This window comes from Cryptomeria japonica, chromosome 7, assembly GCF_030272615.1.
Source record: "Cryptomeria japonica chromosome 7, Sugi_1.0, whole genome shotgun sequence".
NCBI classification, from domain to species: Eukaryota; Viridiplantae; Streptophyta; class Pinopsida; order Cupressales; family Cupressaceae; genus Cryptomeria; species Cryptomeria japonica.
Genome location: NC_081411.1, coordinates 789,217,863 through 789,235,487, shown reverse-complemented (window position 1 = coordinate 789,235,487; position 17,625 = coordinate 789,217,863). Strand labels below are relative to the sequence as shown.

The 17,625-nt window shown below is 33.3% G+C and overlaps 1 long non-coding RNA gene across 1 annotated transcript; it reads left to right on the top strand.

The window, feature by feature from the left end:
• Positions 1-15,208: 15,208 nt before the first annotated feature.
• LOC131856951 (uncharacterized) lies at positions 15,209-15,797 on the top strand. The gene is made up of 3 exons (XR_009358456.1): positions 15,209-15,281; positions 15,367-15,450; positions 15,736-15,797. It is a non-coding gene; the product is annotated as an uncharacterized LOC131856951 (long non-coding RNA).
• Positions 15,798-17,625: the final 1,828 nt, after the last annotated feature.

The following is a 17,625-nucleotide window of genomic DNA, read 5'->3' as shown; positions in this document are numbered from 1 at the left end:
AGCAACTGGTGCAGGAGCACCTTCACAATTTTGGCTTGTTTGATCTTGATGGGATCAAGAATTGAATAAAGGACTATTGTAAGAGTCCAAGTGTGTGTTTTAGGTTTCATTATGGTTTAGGTTTATCTTAGAGTGGTTTACCAAAGGTTTCACAAGTTTTCTTTCCAGTTTTGGCCCATAGTGCCTTGTAAGCCAAAAATGGCATTATAGTAAAAACGTGTTAAAAACCTTGTAACAAGCCTAGAAAGGAATTGGAGTAGGTTTATTTATTGATTTGACACCATCTCAAATGGTTAGGTGGAAGATATTTGTCTTGTAGGTCAAAAATGCACTAAGAGTCAAAAATTGCCAATGTTGTCAAGCAACATTTTGACAGAAAGTGAGAAAAGTTGTAAAATCACTCTACAAGGTAGTTATGAATGCCATAAGGGTTTAAATGGTTTGAGTGTTCCTATATAAGGACACTTCAAACATTGTAAATAGGTTGGCTTGGTATTAGCAAGAAGAAGTTAATGAAATATGACTGTTTTTCATGCTTTTTGAGCAAAAATTGTTGTATCAGTCCGTACAGAGTACTATTTCCATACTATTCTTTCATGGGAGTTTGTGTCATGGTTTTATGAAGGTTTTTCATTCTTTGTGTTAGGGTTTTTACTATGTTTTGGTTTATCAAAAAAAATCTTTTAGTTTTTGCCAGTTCGCTGCCCTTAATTGGGGTTTCGAAGAAAATGGGTTGAAACACTTGGTCTCCATGGGTAACCAAGCAAAAATGAACCTTGGATACAAATTTGGACCTTTTTACATATTTTATTTTAAGTTTTTGTTGTCATTTGTGAAGGAAAAGATGAATTTGAGCACTTATTAGGCAAGTTGTCTAACTTGGCTAATATTCTTCCTTAATGCTCAAAATTTGGATTCTAAGCACCAAGTATTGAAATAAATAAGGACAGAGGTCTGCCCCTGTCCTAGAAGTAATTTGAAGCAAGTTGGAGCACCAAAATTTATCCATTTTGCATTATAAAGTGTCACTGTTTGTGAAGGGCAGCAAACTCCATGTTTTGGGAAATATTATGGTTTTTGGCACCAAGTTTGACTTTGGAACCCTTTATGTATGAAGACCTCACTATATTTATTAAATGAAGAGTTAATGTGTTTTTTGAGGGTTTTTTGACATTATGGTGTAGGCAGTTTTGAAGTTCTAACCCAATGTAATGCAGCCCAGACAGTGAAAACTCAGAAAAACAATGATTTTGATAGTGTTTTTGTTCTTTTTTAGTTTGCTTGCCAAGTGTTTGGCATACTGCTTGATTTTTAGTGGCAAGGAAGTCATTGGTATGTTGTGGTAGAGGTTTCCCAACAATGCGGAGGCTTGAACCAAGCTTGGGAGTGAGTAACTACGGTGGAAGAACTAAAACCCTCACAAAACCCTTGTTTTGAGGCTACAAAATAGGACAGTCATAAATTGACCTTCCCAAGACCTCTCTTGGCACTAATTCATTATTTTGGCCAAAAGGGTACTCAAAACTATTCACCTTTTTCAAATATTCCAAGTTGGGAGTGAGTAATGAGCAAAATAGTGTTTCAGGAGGGCTAAAAAGGGCTTATTCCTTGTAGCCTTGTTTTGATCCAATTGGTGCAAGGTTGAATGGTCTTGAAGACCATTGGAAATAATTTAAAAACACTCAAGAAAGCATCCTTACACCTTAGTAAGAGCAGTGGTACTATATTTGGGGTTTAGGCCTATAAGAAGGGCTTGAGTAAGTGTTGAGTAAGTGGGTTTGAACAAGGTCTTTGAGAACAAAACCAAGAGCAAGTTTTTAACTCCTTGTCTAAACCTTTTGAAGAAGCTAAATTCTACCAAGAAACAACATAAACAATGTGCGGTGAGCAGGGGTATCCATATGTTGAAGTTGATGGGTTGAGGAATGAGAGCATGATAGTTTGAGTTGAGCAAGTGTACGAACAAATGATAGGAAGAGCTCAAGGAGGAAGTTTTGGGTTGAGTGAAGCTTGTGAACATTGAAAGTGGACCTTATCAAGAAAACCAAAACCTTTCCTATCTCATTTGAAGGAGTCTCTTAACAAGAAGATTATATTTAGCTTTAATTGGTCCTCCTGTGGGTTCCTCCCTATCAAAGTGGTATCAGAGCCAGCGAAAGGTCTGGGATATAGGGGTGAAGATGAAGTTAACAAAAATTGAGAAAGAGATAGTAGGTGCTTACAAGAAGTGGAAATAACTAATGTTTGGTGGACATAAGAAAAGAGAGGAAGAAGAGTTGAGGAAACAAGAAGTTGAAAGAACAAAGAGAGAAGAAGAAGAAAAGAAACGAGATGAGTTGAGAAGTTTAAGAAGGGCTTTAGAAGCAAATGAAGCAAGATTGATGGAGCTTAAATAGAAACTAGAGAAAAAGAGAAAGGAAGATGTTGAAGAAGAAAACGGTGTAGCAGTACACAATGGAAGTTTATTGGAAGAAGTGACCCCAAGTACCATAGAAGGTGAAGTTGAAGAGGTAGACAGTCCATTCAGTGACTTTGGGCAGCAGATGCATGCTGAACAGAAGAGTGAGCAGCAAAAAGTTGAAGAGGAAGCTTATATGGCAAAGGTTCTTGAGGATGAGCAAGGGTTAGAGACCAATGTAGCTGAAGAACATGGTCTTTATCTTGATGATGAAGTTGTTGAATAGATTAAACAAGAAGAAGACATGGTACAAGGGTCACGTGCACTTGAGAAGCCTATTGACAAGCAAGATACAAAGATAGTTGTTAATGATCTTATGTTACTACAGAGGTCTACATGCATGAACGCCATTAGATTGGTATTAGTTTTTATGAAGGTGTCATGATCTTTATGGGAACAATGCTCTATCCTGGGTTCTTGAAGCATGACACCAAGCACCTATATTGGTCCCCACAAATGAGCACTTCTCCTCACTTTGAGATGAAGTTAATTGAGATTTCTCATATCTATTCATGGATTTGTTCTTGGACTGAGAGTTTGCTGGAATGGCAGTTGATGGTATCATCTACACCTTATGAGCAACCACAGCTATGGTGGATGTTGATTTTTGAAGCAAGGCCTAGAGTGAAGATGAAGGAAGGAGCTTTTCATTTGGCCATGCATGATGAAGCCAAAGACAAGTGCATGCCAAAGGTCAAGATGAAGCCTATATGATTTGCAGGTATCATTTCCAAGAGGACTTGGAACTTTTTCAATTTTGGGGAGTATGGTGTAGGAGCACCTTCACAATTTTGACTTGTTTGATCCTGATGGGATCAAGAATTGAATAAAAGACTATTGTAAGAGTCCAAGTGTGTGTTTTTAGGTTTCATTATGGTTTAGGTTTATCTTAGAGTGGTTTACCAAAGGTTTCACAAGTTTTCTTTCCAGTTTTGGCCCATAGTGCCTTGTAAGCCAAAAATGACATTATAGTGAAAATGTGTTAAAAACCTTGTAACAAGCCTAGAAAAGAATTGGAGTAGGTTTATTTATTTATTTAACACCATCTCAAATGGTTAGGTGGAAGATATTTGTCTTGTAGGTCAAAAATGCACTAAGAGTCAAAAATTGCCAATGTTGTCAAGCAACATTTTGACAAAAAGTGAGAAAAGTTGTAAAATCACTCTACAAGGTAGTTATGGATGCCATAAGGGTTGAAATGGTTTGAGTGTGCCTATATAAGGACACTTCAAACATTGTAAATAGGTTGGCTTGGTATTAGCAAGAAGAAGTTAATGAAATATGATTGTTTTTAATGCTTTTTGAGCAAAAATTGTTGTAACAGTCCGTACAAAGCACTATTTCCATACTGTTCTTTCATGGGAGTTTGTGTCATGGTTTTATGAAGGTTTTTCATTCTTTGTGTTAGGGTTTTTACTGTGTTTTGGTTTATCAAAAAAAATCTTTTAGTTTTTGCTAGTTCGCTGCCCTGAATTGGGGTTTTGAAGAAAATGGGTTGAAACACTTGGTCTGCATGGGTAACCAAGCAAAAATGAACCTTGGAGACCAAGTTGGACCTTTGTACATATTGTATTTTAAGTTTTTGCTGTCAGTTGTGAAGGAAAAGATGAATTTGAGCACTTATTAGGCAAGTTGTCTAACTTGGCTAATATTCTTCCTTAATGCTCAAAATTTGGATTCTAAGCACTAAGTGTTAAAATAAATATGGAAAAAGGTTTGCGCCTATCCTAGAAGTAATTTGAAGCAATTTGGAGCACCAAACTTTATCCATTTTGCATTATAAAGTGTCACTATTTGTGAAGGGCAACAAACTCCCTGTTTTGGGAAATATTATGGTTTTTGGCACCAAGTTTGACTTTGGAACCTTCCATGTATGAAGACCTCACTATATTTATTAAATGTAGAGTTAATGTGTTTTTTGAAGGTTTGTTGACATTATGGTGCAGGCAGTTTTGAAGTTCTAACCCAATGTAATGCAGCCTAGACATTGAAAACTCAGAAAAACAGTGATTTTGACAGTGTTTTTGTTCTTTTTCAGTTTGCTTGCCAAGTGTTTGGCATGATGCTTGATTTTTAGTGGCAGGGTAGTCATTGGTATGTTGGGGCAGAGGTTCCCCAACAGTGTGGAGGCTTGAACCAAGCTGAGGAGTGAGTAACTATGGTGGAAGAACTAAAACCCTCACAAAACCCTTGTTTTGAGGCTACAAAATAGGACAGTCATAAATTGACCCTCCCAAGACCTCTTTTGGCACTAATTCATTATTTTAGCCAAAAGGGTACTAAAAAATATTAACCTTTTTCAAATATTCCAAGTTGGGAGTGAGTAATGAGCAAAATATTTCAGAAGGGCTAAAAAGGGCTTATTCCTTGTAGCCCTGTTTTGAAGAAAATTAAGAATCTGATTGGTGCAAGGTTGAATGGTCTTGAAGAACCATTGGAAATCTTTTAAAAACACTCAAGAAAGCCTCCTAACACCTTAGTAAGAGCAGTGGTACTATATTTGGGGTTTAGACCTATAAGAAGGGCTTGAGTAAGTGTTGAGTAAGTGGGTTTGAACAAGGTTTTTGAGAACAAAACCAAGAGCAAGTTTTTAACTCCTTGTCTAAACCTTTTGAAGAAGCTAAATGCTACCAAGAAACAACATAAAAAATGTGTGCTGAGCAGTGGTATCCATATGTTGAAGTTGATGGGCTGAGGAATGAGAGCATGATAGTTTGAGTTGAGCAAGTGTATGAACAAATGATTGGAAGAGCTCAAAGAGGAAGTTTTGGGTTGAGTGAAGCTTGTGAACATTGAAAGTGGGCCTTATCAAGAAAACCAAAACCTTTCCTCTCTCATTTGAAGGATTCTCTTAACAAGAAGATTATATTTAGCTTTAATTTGTCCTCCTGTGGGTTCCTCCCTATCAGCAACCTAATGGATTTTCACTTTCAGATGACAAAAACATGGTTTGCAGATTAAAGAAATCTTTGTATAGATTGAAACAAGCCCCTAGAGCTTGGTATGCAAGACTGGATAAATATCTTTTGAAACTTGATTTCACGATGGGTAATGCTGATAGTAATTTATATTATATGATCACTGTTGATGACATATTAATTATTGAGGTCTTTGTTGATGATATCATTTTTGGAGGTGAAGATAAGTTGTGTATGGAATTCTCTAACAATATGAAGAATGAATTTGAGATGTCTATGATTGGGGAGATGAAATTTTTCTTAGGTTTGCAGATTACTCAAACTGATAAAGCCATTTTCATCTGTTAAACTAAGTATGCTAGAGAGTTGTTGAAGAAATTTGGTATGGAAAATTCTAAACCGGTTAGTACTCCTATGATTACAAGTGAGAAATTGACAAAGAATGATCTATCTACATCGGTAAATCCTATAAGGTAAAAGTCTATGATTGAAGGTTTGTTATATCTGACTCAGACTAGACTGGATATAATTAATGTCATTTGTATTGTATCAAGATATTAGAGTGATCCTAGAGAAAATCATGAGAGTGTGGTGAAAAAGATTTTCAGGTATTTGCAAGGAACAACTGAATATGGTTTGTGGTATCCTAAAAATGATGACTTTACATTATGTGCATATATAGATGCAGATTGGGTTGGAGATGGTGATGACCAGAAGAGATCATCTGGTGGAGCTTTCTTTCTTGGAAATAAACTTGTTTCATGAATAAGCAAGAAGAAGTCATGCACCTCTTTATCTACTGTTGAAGTTGAGTATGTTGTTGTTGCTACTAAGTGTACACAAGTTCTATGGATGAAGCAAATGTTGAAGGATATAAGGGTGGATTGTAATGAATCGGTAGTTATTTACTGTGATAACTTTGTTGCTATTGATATATCAAAGAATCCGATATTTCATTCTAAGACAAAGTACATATCTATCAAGTATAACGTTTTGAAGGAGAAGGTGGAAGCAAATGAAGTCAAATTGGTTTATGTGAACACTAAAGAGCAGATTGTAGACATACTCACTAAACCTTTGCCTAAAGAATCATTTGAGTACTTCAGAGACAGATTGGGGGTTTGTACCCCTCCGATAGAAACTTGAGTGATGCTGATTGGCATCAATCTAGTATGCATTATCAGAGTTATTACTCATTCCAGATTGATGTGGTGGTGCTACTACTCAAGGGGAGTAGTTAGCTGTGAGATTGAGAGGATTTATGATTTTCTTTGATGTTTCTGTCAGATTTTTGGTATTAATGTCAAAGGGGGAGAGATATATGTGAAAAATGGAGCTTAATAGAATATCAGTTAAAGGGAGAGTTTGGTTCAGAGCTTCATTGCTATATCATTTTGTGGGAGATTGTTGGTTGTCTTCCATTGGGGGAGACTTGTTTGGCATTTCTTGGCACTTGGATGTTTTTCACATCTAGTGTTGCCATTAATGCCAAAGGGGGAGATTGTTGGCAATTTGGAGGAATTGATTATGTGTTGCATTGATGTTTTTTCATTGATGGCAACACCAGTTGTTTTGGTTGTTTACCAGTTTTCAGTTGGTTTCAGTAGAGTGGTTGATTATGATATTGATCCAATATGATCCGATATGCTTTGGTTTGTGGAATTTGTTTGAATTTGTCATTCATTCTATTTAGATGTGTATCATGATCAGTTGGTTCAGGATTTGATGACTTAGGAGCTATCATTTGTTCTAGTAAGCTTTTTGGTCACCGGTAAGGGTTTTACCGACAGAGCTTTGTTGAAGATATTTTGATGCACGTGATAAGTGGTGTTGGTGCAACTTCTAGATGGTTCTCAAGATGCTTATGGTTATCATGTTCATGTTCCATTTCATCGGTGGTGTTGGATTTGGTTTATGGCGACCTATTTTGGGTCTAGTGTTATCTAGGTTGTGGACCAGTTTCTGTAACGTGTTGGAGGATGTTCCTGATGCGTTACCGACATGATTTAATGATTGGTTTGCATTGTTTTTAGCCTAAGCCGACTTGGTTGATCATTGGATTGCAGGTTTATGTTGTGAACTTATTGTATTATCTTTTAGGTGGCCGACCTAATTGTTTAGGTCCCAGGTTGGTATAAATATGATGCAAGATCTCTTTGTAGATCATAGGTCAAGGTTATGGGATGATCTATGTGCGAATAATGTTGTAATCATATGTAGAAGGTTTTGTCAATCATAGGTGATCAAATTGGGTTTGTAAGAGAGGTTTGAGACCTCTGGTATTGAGCTTAACGAGAATTGTACTCAGGCATAGGAGATGCTATCTTTGTAGTTCACTCTTCTTTTTGGATTGTAGTCTGATGTTTATGTAGTTAGTGAGGCTCCTTTTTGTGATGACCAGTGCACTCTAGGCTATTTGCCTTTCTACATGTGCAAGTCCCTCATATTGTAATCACATACTTACTGCATAAGTATTATCTGACTGTGGGTAGGCTTCCCACTGTGGTTTTTCCTTTTTTCTGGGTTTTCCACGTACAAAACTTGGTGTCATGTGTTCTGGATGGATGGTAATTGTTCTATGATTTATGTTTATGTTTAATTGCTATATCTGTCATTATGGTATTTGGTTTATGCATTTTGGTATTGAGTTTGTGTGTTTTGGTAATAAGGATTTGAATGCTTAAAGTTTTGTAATTTGGTGACAACTGATTCATCCCCCGTCTCAGTTGTCCTCTGGTTATTTGAGTTGTCTAACAAATCACTATGTTATACAAAAAACAACAAAAACCAAATTCCAAGATCAACATGAACCTGATATTAACTATCTGATCCAAAACAATCATGTTGCTTGCACCCATTATTATAGACATAGACTCGGATCTCTAAAAATACTACTAACTATAGATGATATTATAGGGCATGTAAATGATTTCTATTTTGTTACTGAATTCTAGAATAGGGTAAATGAACATGATCATGCATTAATATGGGTTAAAAATGCTTCCATTTATGGTAAATCAAACAACTCAAAAATTCAAGAATTTGTTGACAAGTATATTACATGTAATATAAAAATAGTTAATGAAAAACTAGCAAAACTACATCAACGCTATCATACCTGAAGTTGTAGAAAAAACAAAAAAAACAAATTGTAGATATAATCTCCCCATCTCACCTATGTGAAACACAATAATACTTTAACCATTAGAATCAACTATGATATTATACAAAATAATGCAAATAAGATCTCCGAATTTCTAGAACAAGAAAATTACAATGAAACAATAACTTTTAAAAATTTCTTAAATCTAATTAATGTAGAACAACTTAATTATATAAAAGCAATACAATTGACTATAACAAAAGTAACAATATTCCTAAAAAGATATTTGACACACATTTGGAATAACAGTTTCGCAAAGAAAATACTAGAATTCTTGGAAGCAAATACTGATGTAAAATTGGTACTAAATGCACACGTTGTAGAAATATATTGTTTATATGTACATGACTACAGTATTCAATTCTATGACAAGAAGCTTTAGAAAATTACAAAAAGAGCATGAAACAACAAAAATCGATGCCATACAAATGATTCGTAGTCTAGGAAATACAATACTGAACCTACAAGTCAACTTGCAGTACACATAATTCTATCACTACCATTGAATTCAAGCTCACAATAATGTATATTTATAAACACATCTCCACCAGAAGAGTGTACATTTATATTGAAATCAAGATCGTAACTAAGCATTGAAGAGGACAAGTCAACTGAAATAATGTGTAAATCACTTATAAATTGCTACATCACATGTCCAAAACAATTAAGAGATATTTGCCTAGCACAATTTGCTTCAGAATACCAAACTAGACAAGGCAAAATAATGAAGCAGAAAACATTCATAGTAATCAAATTTGTCAAATATAATAAACACCTTGATCTTGAAAACTATTACAAAGAATAATTGTTATTATGTGTACCTTTTCATACCTTTTCATACTTATGAAAATTCAGTTACAAAATATTTTAAAACAATTCATGATGCATATAGTTACTACGAAAACCAAATTAAAAAAAATGAGAATAATTATACATACAATTTCAATTCAATTTGGGGAGATTTAGAAAATGCAATTGAAGAAGTAAAAGAAAATGAATTTGAAATTGAAAATCAATTCAACAAAGAAACAAAAACAAGTAATAATACATACACATATGACCTCACTTTAGACTTGTTATACCTACAACAAAAATCTGACACAAAGAAATTTGACATTGGATTTCAAATTGTGCAAAACCCAAACTTTTTAAGAAATATTGAATATTATAAGCTAAGACAAACTCTAAATAAAGAACAAGAAGAAATTGTCAAAGACATTGCAATGAAAAACAATTGGACAAAAACAAACCACTATACCTTTTTCTCATCGGTTGTGTAGGAATAGGAAAAACCTTTACAGTAAAAGTTATTTTCCAAATGCTACTTTGTATATACAATTAAACCCTAGATTCAAATCCTCTCAAGTCGAAAGGACTAATTATGGCTTATACAGGGGTATGTGCAAGCTAATGAGTCACAAATTCATGGAAGTCTCTGCGTTGGAAAACGTGCTCCGCAAAACGGGCCCCCGTTTTCAAAAAATGGGGGCCCGTTCTAAAAAATGGGGGCCCGTTAATGGTTCGGCCTCCCGAGCCGAAAGGTCACGGGGTGTCGAAGCTAAATAAAACAGGCCCCCATTTTGTCACAAAATGGGCCCCCGTTTATTAAAAAACGGGCCCCCGTTTATAAAAAAACGGGCCCCCGTTTATTAAAAAAACGGGCCCCCGTTTATTAAAAAAACGGGCCCCCGTTTATTAAAAAAACGGGCCCCCGTTTATTAAAAAAACGGGCCCCCGTTTATTAAAAAAACGGGCCCCCGTTTATTAAAAAAACGGGGGCCCGTTTTTAAAAAACGGGCCCCCATTTTTAAATTCTATTTTTACCATTTTTTTGGACAATTTTTCATTTTCACTGTGACAGTAAGTTGACAAGAAGAGATCAAAAACGGGCCCCCGTGCTGTGGTTTCCACTTCAAGCCTCCACCACTATCCCAGGTACACATTCAGTCATCTATTTTCACATTTCATAATTTTCTTGTATATTTTTCTTGTTTTTTTATGTATTATTTAGTTTTTTTTTTTTTTATTTTAGTTTTTTTTTATAGTAGCATATAAATAAAATATTTTTTATATTTGTAAATTCTTGATTTTGATCTAAAATATTTTTGAACAGTTAACCCTAAACCGTAATCAACAAATTTAGAAACCAAAACCAAACCTAGATAATTAACAAAACGAAATCGACACAAACAAAAAATTGAAAATGAAATGGAAACAAAAACAAAAACGTTCAAAAATGAAATTGAAATAAAACCGAACATATGCACCTAAATTGTTCTTAATCCTCATTAGACAATACAAAAGTTACCACTAAATTAGTATAACCTTAAAAGTAATTAACATTACTCTTCAAATTTTAGATATGAAAGTTTAGGCTTAGGTTTATGCCATGTCATGGCATAAAGGTCCTATTATGGTCCTATTATGTCATGTGATGGTATAAAAGGATCAATTATGGACACAATTTTAGAGCAAAACTAGATAAGTTACTAAAATTGGAGTTTGGTTTACATAGGTTCATAAAGGAAGCTAATATGCCAAATATATAATTCATTAATACAAAATAAAAAATATTCTTGATTTATAATGTTGATTGATAATGAGTTTTCTAAATGGGGTGCTAATTATATATACATCTGAAAGATTTGAAAAATATAATTCCCAAGAAGTATTTTGAATATCTTTAGAAGTATATTGGTATATCTAGAATGTAATTTATATTATAAAAGATTTGATATATGATTTGAAGTTGGTAGATATTTTGAGGAAGATTTATTAGATTATGCTATGATTAAGCTAATATTAGAAGAATGGTTTTAACAACATCTTTTGGTTTTAAAAGGTGCACAAGGTTTGAAGTTGAAATCATATTCGATTGTATATAATATTAAATTGTTAAGGAGCTATTTTTTTTTTAAATAGTTAATTTAAGATATTAGTTGAAGCTATTTGAGAATGTGAGATAGTCCTAATGAACACACGAATTAAATTAATGAACCTAGGACAATCACAATGAACATATGATAGTCCCAATGAGCCTCAAATGATCCTAATGAATGTAGGGTAGTCTTAATGAACCTAAGAAAGTCCTAATGAGCCTAAGAAAGCCATAATGAACTTGGGACAATCCTAATGAACCTAGGATAGTCCTAATGAACCTACGATAGTGTAAACAAGCCTAGGATAGTATAAGAAAAAATCACTACAAAAAAGACCTCAATTGCGTTAAATGAATTTCCCAATAACGCACTCGTGTTTATCTTTTTTTGGTCATTTGGCTACCTTTTTTTACAACATCTTGGTGTATACGCCCCTAAGAAGACCTTTTCCTCAAAAATTTCTTGGATCATGAACTCCTCATGTGCACCAAACATAAGTTGCCACTTGGAAGCTTCTAGTGCACACAATCCTTTCAATCAATCTACTCCATTGATCTCTCAAAACAATCTTAGTCTTTAATCCTCTATCCTTCATGACTATAAATAAATCATTATATGAGCTATTTTCAAGAACTCTTGTAATGCAATGTTATGTTGCCAATTTAAGCACCTTACATCCTATCTTGGTCACAAATCCATCTTGAAGCCATCAACCTTTAGCTACAACAAGAGTTTTCTTTCCGAGATACTATTGTCTTTCATCTTTTATACATTATCCTTTAACTCGATCTAAAGGTGGTACTTATGCATAGCATAATGGTTTGAAATTCATAGTTTAAGTCCTTTATTGATTTTTTATGCTTGCTTGCATACACATATATTGCTAGAATTTAGCAATTCTTTATAGCTTCTATTTTAGTTTATTTATGAAAGATTTTAAATGAAGCTATATTTAAAGTCAAATTGTAAGATCCCCTCAATCATTGAGGTAGAATTCAAAATTGATTTCACCTCTAATTATATGAAAAATTTAATTTGTCTGTACATATCAAAATCTTTCAAAATTTTGCATATTAAACAATAAAATATTGTGATGAACAAGTCTCTAGAGTCTTAAAAACCTTTATTTTCATAAAGTGCCAACACTGCATTTTTTCCCTAAAATATTCTCTTTGATTAATACGAAATTTTAAAATGGTTGCTACTAAAAGTATTAGGTCAGCGAAAGGAATTGGGATATTTAAAAATAGGCTTGCATCACTTTTTTAGCTTCATTGAGTTGTAGTTTGTTCATTGACTTAATAATTAAGTGCTTGCAAGTATGATAGTGGAATTTAGGAATGAGGATCATATAGTATGTTAGGAATTTTATTTGGAATGTTAGTCAAAATAATATTCTAGTTGATAATTATAAATGCATGTGTAAAATATTGTTGAAATTGATTATTTTAAAAGTAAATATTGCAAGGTTAATTTTGTTTTTAATTGTTGGCATGTTGTGTTGATTTTTATGTAAGAGTTTCATTTCTTATTCAGCTTTGTAAGAGAATTTGTGTATGAATTGATATCTTAAATTTTATAGAAAGATTATATATGAAAACAAATGATTGTGGAGTTTTATAATAAATGATTTATAGAAAATAATATTTTTTGAAGGTTTTGTAAATTATAATCTTGTGTAGATTTGATTATGGGAGAAATTTAATGGTGAAATATGCTTAACTCTTCAAAAGTTTTGATGTTTTGTCTTTAAATGACAACCACTTAGAATATAATATGTTTTAAGTATGTCATTTATAGTCATGGGAGATTAGTTTTTTTTTAAGATTGTCTGAAGACTAATCAATGTAATATGAATTGATGGCAATTATCTCAAAACACTAGAAGGAGGATCATCTTATTTCTCACTTCTTTATTGATCTTATGTATGAAATATTTTATATTGATTTTTATAGTTGATGCATTTTACAAGAAATGAATTTATTAAATTGAATATATAATAGATTTATGATGTTTCATTGAAAGTTTTTATTAAGTTTTGTGCGCAAATTTTATATTTCAAGATTCAAATGTATGTACATGTATATTTTTTTAAGTTCAATATTATATTATATATTTCATGTGTATCTCATTCAACAACATAGAAATGTTACTATTTATAAATGTTTTTTTTTAATTTAGTAAAATAGATTCTTCTTTGACATAGAGTTGTATATAATTCATGTATATCTTTATATATGCAGGAGTTCTTTGTTATCATGGATGTCTTTGACATAGATGAACTATTAGGTGAAAATCCCCCACCACAACCCCCCCTCCTCCTCCTCCTCCACCTCCACCACCACCACCACCACCACCACCACCACCACCACCACCACCACCACCACCACCACCACCACCACCACCACCACCACCACCACCACCCCCTAGATTGGATGAAATTCGTTTAAGAGAATGAATTAATGAAAACCTACAAGTGATTGAACAAAACATTGCTGCTATCCAAAATGAGCAAGTCACGCCACCCCATCTTGTAGACTTTGCAAAATCAATGCAAACTGTTGTTGAGTCAGTTAGATCTGTTGATTCTCAATTAGATCAATTTCATAGACGACGACAAGAGTTGCGTGATTTTTATGCTGATGGTTTAACTTATAGGCAAATCACTGATTTGAAAATAACCAAAGCTCATTTATGTCCATATTTTACCAACCCAAAAACAAGAGAACCAATGCAACCTAACCAGAAAAGAATTTCAATTAGGTGGTGTGTGCATCCAGAAATGGCTAGATACTTTTGGGATAGATGGTGGATGGTTTTTGATTATCCACCACATCGTAATTATGAGGTCCCTTTTTATTTTTTGAAGAAATTATACTGTGAGTTTGTAATGAACCAAAAACCAAATTATTTTGATATTAAGTCATTCCAGGGTGTTGGTCATGGAATGCCACAGCATAGATTAGGGGCACGGAGTAATAATCCCCTACCGGATCCACCCATAGTTCCACTTGTTGCTCCATCGATTCCTGCAGATGTCCAAAATACATCATTCATTTCGACATTAGATGCTTTGACTTCCCTCACAGGTAACCTGAGTGAGCAAGCTGCTCACATGGCATCTGCTCCTCGATGGATGCCACATATGTGTTCGAGTTGTCATGAGACGTGTGTAGGTCCTACTACTGCTGCAGGATCTACTTTAGTTCCAGATGAGCATGATGCAGCAGATGATAGTATGATGACATCTTATATGGATTTTCTTTGCTCAGATGTTCATCTTGACCAGGTATATATATATATATATGTACACATGTCAATCTTTTTATACTTCATTAAATATAGGTATAAACTAAGTGCATCTCTTTTTTTATACAATCTAATACTTCATTAAATAAATTTTGTTTATTTAGATAAGGACTACACCTAATATTAGAGTCAATATTGCATCTACTGGAACACAACTCGACACACCTTATGGGGTATAGTATAAATTTCTATCTAGACATTGTACTAGATCTTTTTAAGTTAATATGTTATCATCGTATACTATATAAATTTTCATGTTGATACATTGAATGCTTCTTTCTCTAGGATTCAGGTCATGAGGGACCCTCTACATCACATCGAGAAGAGGGTTTGACTATTGTGACACCATCTATGGTATGTATCTTATAATTCTTAAATTAAATATGAACTCTTACAATATTGTAACTTAACTTGAAATTATTTAGTACACATATATATGTTCACTAAATATGATTTCATTAAATGCATGTATGCAGGTGGACACTACCATTAGGATAGGTTATCCTCATAATTTTGATCAGAGCCAATTTGAATGCACATCGACATCCTTTGAGGTATTAATATGTAATACTTAATTTGATCTTATTTTGACTCTTAATTTAAGATTTAATTGGACACTTTGAATTTGACTTTGTACAGGAGTTAGCTAGCACTACATTTGGTGTTGATACTGCACAAGATACTGCTAGAGGAGATACTGCTAGAGGATCTGATGAGCATATGGTAAGTTTGTAACTTAATTTATGAATTCTACTATATTTGATAAATGATTCTTTTAATAGTTAATTTCAAGTAATATTTTAATATTATTTTTTTATTGTACAGCATGAGATAGGTGGATCTGGACCACATCTCGGGGACAAGAGAGATACTGCTAGAGGATCTGATGAGCATATGGTAAGTTTGTAACTTAATTTACGAATTCTACTATATTTGATAAATGATTCTTTTAATATTTAATTTCAAGTAATATTTTAATTTTTTTTTTTATTGTACAACATGAGACAGGTGGATCTGGACCACGTCCCGGGGACAAGAGAGATACTGCTAGAGGATCTGATGAGCATATGGTAAGTTTGTAACTTAATTTACGAATTCTACTATATTTGATAAATGATTCTTTTAATAGTTAATTTCAAGTAATATTTTAATATTATTTTTTATTGTACGGCATGAGACAGGTGGATCTGGACCACGTCCCGGGGACAAGAGAGATACTGCTAGAGGATCTGATGGGCATATGGTAAGTTTGTAACTTAATTTACGAATTCTACTATATTTGATAAATGATTCTTTTAATAGTTAATTTCAAGTAATATTTTAATATTATTTTTTTATTGTACAGCATGAGACAGGTGGATCTGGACCACGTCCCGGGGACAAGAGACCACGAGATGTTATTGATGATAGCACTTAGATTTTACTATTTATTTGGCTTTGATATGTACTTTTTTATGGACTTTACACATTTGTTTACACATGCACATACTTTATATATATGGATAGTTGCATAATAGGATTAGATCATATATATTTTGTGCATACTTTATATATTTTGTGCACATTAGATATTATGTGGAGTGAACATCATGTTACCATCTAGACATATATATGGATTAGATATTATATGGATTATGTGGACTTGAAATTTTACTGTTTATTTGGCTCTGATATGTACTATTTTACGGGCTTTACATATTTGTTTACACGTGCACACACATACTTTATATATATGGATAGTTTCATAATAGGATTAGATCATATATATTATGTGCATACTTTATGTGTATTGTGCCCATTAGATATTATGTGGACTTGAAATTATGTGCACATTAGATCATATATATTGACTTGAAATTATGTGGACTTGAAATTTTGTGCATACTTTATATATTATGTGGACTTGAAATTTTATTTATGGAAGTTCATTTAAATAGTTCTTGTGATTAGATAAACTAAATGTGCATACATCATGAACTAAGTATCGAAACATATCTTATAATTATAACATATTCTAAATTAAAAAGTATCATTTAACAAAATATAATGAATAGAACTTGATTAAAACATAATTATCTCATTCATAAATTTGACCAATAGTCTCTCATTTATGTATATTGTACACAAAATGTAATCAAGAAGACATATCTAAAATAAAATAAACAGTCTATTTAAATAACTTTGTTTTCATTGATGCCTTCTACTTGTGGTAGACCTGAAACAAAATTTTACTAGATTCATTCCGTTATACCATCTACATCCTCTCTCTTTTGCACAGCATCTATAATTGTCTCGTGCTCTTCCATAGAGAGAGTCCATAATTGTTTATTAGCAGGCCTGCCACGATATCTATCCAATTTTATATTAGTTGCCACTACCAAATGCGAGTAATGTATAATCTTCTTCTCTAATTCATAATCTTCAAATGCGGGCAATCCATTCTTTCTTGTTAGATATTTGCGTAGCCAAGTGCCAACAACAACCACAGATCCTATTGGATAGTCATAACCATCATCATCTACTCGAGGAGTAGTTAGCTTATGTTTTGGCTCTACACATCGAGCCAACCAATACTCTGTCCCCTCTTCATTGTCCTCTGGTGCAACAACAACATAGACATGTCCTGTGCACAAAACAATTTTATTTTAATATTTAATGAGAAATAAAAACAAAAATATACACTGTAAGATTTCATAAATTTATGTACTATTTAATAAATCAAAACAAATTTCAAAAATAATTTTACCTTGTTGTATAAGATCTGAAATGCGATCATAGTCATTTGATGCAAACATTTGATCCATATCTTCATCAGTTCTTTCATGCGGATCATTTGCATTTATGGGTGTCAATGATCTTTGTTGCCATTCTTCAACCCATTCTTTATTCTCACAAAAT